The sequence below is a fragment of the Lactuca sativa genome, chromosome 5 (assembly GCF_002870075.4).
Source record: "Lactuca sativa cultivar Salinas chromosome 5, Lsat_Salinas_v11, whole genome shotgun sequence".
Classification (NCBI taxonomy): Eukaryota; Viridiplantae; Streptophyta; class Magnoliopsida; order Asterales; family Asteraceae; genus Lactuca; species Lactuca sativa.
In genome coordinates this window covers 116614265-116618575 of record NC_056627.2, presented here as the reverse complement: position 1 = coordinate 116618575, position 4311 = coordinate 116614265, and positions in this window count along the sequence as shown.

The following is a 4311-nucleotide window of genomic DNA, read 5'->3' as shown; positions in this document are numbered from 1 at the left end:
TAAAATACTCAACTCCTTTAGGAGTTTTAGAACATCCTTCAGAATATTCCGAAGGTTTTAAAGCAACATTAAAATCACCTGATATTCCCCAAGCATCCTTCTTAACCACCATACTATGTTTCTTCAATTTATCCCATAAAGATCTTCTATCAAGATAATTTGAAGCAGCATAAATAAAGGACAAATACATGCTATAATTAGACTCACAGAATCTAACATAACAGTGTATTACTTGTCTAGATTGCGAGATCACCATCACATCAACAATTCGAGGATTCCATCCAACAATTATCCTAGTTCCAGCCTCACAACTACTGTTATTTGACACCCAATCCCATTGCCCAAAGGTCTTAGCACAAACACTTTTAAGATTTAAGACCCTAACATGCGATTCCACCACAGGACAAATACCAAGATTATAGCTCCTGATAACATCTATAACCTCCTTCTGCTTAATAGACTTATTCAAACCTCTGACATTCCAGCACCCTATGGACATCATTGGAAACCAGCAGATTTTTTGGCATCATCCTCCTCTAATGCCTAAGAATTCCCTACATTGCTTTTACTACTCCCCTGATTCTTCATGTTATCCTTCAATTTATTATTACCATTCCCTTTATTACCCTTCCCAATAAACTTAGAAGGCTCCTGCTTATTCTTTATTTTCCCAGCAACATCATCATTTGAAACAACTTTATCTCCATCCTGAAAAACACCATTTTTATCCCCCTTAATATCTTCTTCCATTCTATCCATAACTTCCTCATTAATCATTCCCAGAATTTCAAAGCTGTTTTTATTACTGCAATCTTCATTAGAATTAATCTTACTATCTCTACTCATCTTATCTTCCTCTTTATTATTGTCATTCTTTATAGCATACCCTTGCTTCTTGTCCTCTTTTATCCCCTGATTACCAGCCGTATTCTAACCATTCACAAACTTCTCATATCTTCTATTCTTTTCTAAATTCCAATGGCCTACCCCTTTATTATTCCAATTCCCATTCTGCCCTCTTCCATTATCACCTCTATACCCATTATTGCCTCTAAAACTATTACCCCTGTTATAATTACCATTCCTCCCATTATATCTCTGATTGTTCAATTCAAAATAGCCTTCCTTTGATTTGCTAGTGCCCTCTCCATTACTGTTACCTGCCACTTTCTTATAACTGACCTCCACAAAACCATCATCATTAACAACTTCCTTCCCTTTATTATTCTTAACTTTCTCCTCATCCCCTTTCTTTACCATTTTTCCTTCATTTAATGCCGCAAGACAAGCTTTATCCAAATGCCCAAATATCTTACAATGATTACATCTCGATGGAATCCAAGCATATTCCACTTCAAAACTCTGAACAACAGCAGAATTAGAGACAAAATCCCAAGTAGAGACCTCAATTTTCCTCTTCCATTCCTTATCAGCTGCCATTTCAACAAGAATTCGAGCATAAGCGTTTCTACCTTTGTGTTCCAAACACATTTCCTCAGTAAAATAATCAAATGCCAAAAATATAGATCCATACCGGAATTTTATCATGACTATTCTTAGTTAAAGTCAGACCTAGTCTCCACCTTTGAAGGAATAGAGGCATGTTATTGAACATCAGCCATGGGCTTCCTTCCAAAATAGATAACATCCCCTACTCATTACTGAATTTAAAAAAGAAGAACCCTTTACTGTTCATGAACACCTCTTCTAGACCCATATTCTTCCAAAGCCTTCTAATCTCTTTCTGAATCACTGGAAACGCCAATTTCTTGTCTATCATATACCCGTATAAAGTATTAGTATAAGGAATACTAGCATTCTTTAAATTCTCAATCGGAATAATAACAGGCCCATCTTCATTACCTATTTCCCCAGGTATATATCTGACATCAATCTTGCCCTTATGCCTATTACCTTTTAACACACCAGCATAAAAGCTCTCTAATTTCCCTTGCATATCACTTTCCACCTTTTTGCCATTATTAGCAGCACCCAAAATAGAAGGAAGAGTATTAATACTATTAATAACAGTACCAGACATCAACTTCCCACTCGTCTCTTTACTACTCTTAGCATTAGCCTCCTCTTCAATCATTATTTCCTCATCTTCACTAGTCTCCTCCTCACTTGAATCAACTTCCCCTTCCTCTTCAGTAGAACTATCTTCTTCAGAATCACCTTCCTCCTTATCATCTTGCTTATCCAATTTTGAGATATCCATATCCATATTCTGATTCAACCCATTATCAACTTCCTTCCCCACATACACATCCTCCATAAATTTACTAAGGAATTGAAAACCAACTCCTGGAATAAACTCTTCATTATTGATAACCTTCTTATCGACATCTGATCTAGTCTTCCCAACTTTATTATCATTCAGCACAGAGCAAATAGGAATAGTTTCTTCACTCACAACAATATTAGAATTCACCCTCATCATTTCACTAGTGACATTCTTCAATTCCGAATTAGGGCTCAATAAATCATCATTCACTTTAGAACCATCCCAATTTTTCATCAGATTAGCAGTATTACCTAAAGGAATATTAACCACATGCGATCCAATTGTTTTCATCTCACCAGGATCCCTATCTTTCAATCCCTTCATAGAACTATCATTTCCAATCAATGAGATATTAGACTCTACCTCCCAAGCTGAAACAGAATCCAAATCGTCTTCCGTTTCCTCCTCTGTTGCTTCTTCCTCATAGTATTCCTCCGCATCCATCGGGGATATCTCATCCATAAGTTTCTGAGCTCTATTCTTAACTCTAAAAGCTTTCCCTTCCATTTTCCACTCAGCTTTCCCAATTCCTGAAGCAACTGCTCTAGAGGCACTAGGCTTACGACGAGCTTTATAGATCGTAGCTGAAGATTGATCAATAACCCCAGGAGGAACAAGCCCTTTCACAACCACTTCAGTCTTAGCATACCGGACAACATCACTTTTATCCAGTGGTTTAACCTTCACTTCCTTCACTCGATCCGATTTGGATGACACACCCATTAGGACAACGGAATTAGTAGAGAAATTGCTTCACCAATTAAAAGACAGACATCGGAAAAGCAGCACCGATGAATCAAAACTAGATTGCACCACCGTTAGAGAGAATCAGGGGAGGAGAGAAAAAGCGAAAAAGTTTTTTTTTTACTTATTACTATGAGGACATATACATTACATTACTATGAGTACCTATACAACTATACTAGGAGAAGAACATATACAACTATACTAGAAAGAGAACATATACAACTATACTAGAAAGAGAACATATACAACTATACTAGAAAGAGAACATATACAATGGATGATGTTGTTTGCTTATTTACTGTTATACTGTGTTGTGATACTTTACATGACGTCCTCTGCCCCAGAACATTTCCGCCGTTCTTGGTTTTGGGGTGTGACACAATGATCATCAAAGCTTTGCTAAATTGCATAGACTTATATTATAGAACTCAAGAATCAAACAATGCTCATCAATGTTTTGCTTAAATTTCAAAGACTTCTATTTTCGAAGTCATAAATTCAAAGATCCTCATCAAAGCTTTGCTAAATTGCATAGATTTCTATTGTGGAACTCAAGTGTTAAACAATGCTCATCAAAGCATTGCTAAATTGCATAGACTTCTAATGTGGAACCCAAGAATAAAACAATGCTCATGAAAGCTACGCTAAATTGCATAGACTTCTATTATGGAATTCAAGAATCAAATAATCCTCATCAAAGCATTGCTTAAATTTCATGGACTTCTATTGTGGAACTCAATAATTAAACGATGCTTATCAAAGCTTAGCTAAATCGCATAGACATCTACTATGGAACTCAAGAATTAAACAATGCTTATCAGAGCTTTGCTAAATTGTGAAGACTACATCTATCGTGGAATTCAAGAATTAAACAATGCTCATCAAATCCTTGCTAAATTTTATAGAATTCTATTGTGGAACGCAATAATGAAACAATGCTCATCAAAGATTTGCCGAAATTGTAGACTTCTGTTGTGGAACTCAAGAATTAAACAATGCTCTAAGAAGCTTTGCTAAATTGCGAAGACAACTTTTATTGTGGAACTCAAGTATTAAACAATGGTTATCAAAGCTTTGTTAAACTGCATTGACTTCTAATGTGGAACTAAAGAATGAAATATAGTTCATCAAAGCTTTGCTTAAATTGCATAGAATTCTATTGTGGAACTCAAGAATTAAACAATAGTCATCAAAGCTTTGCTAAATTGCAAAGACTACTTCTATTGTGGAGCACAAGAATTAAACAATGCTCACCAATGCTTTGCTAAATTGCATAG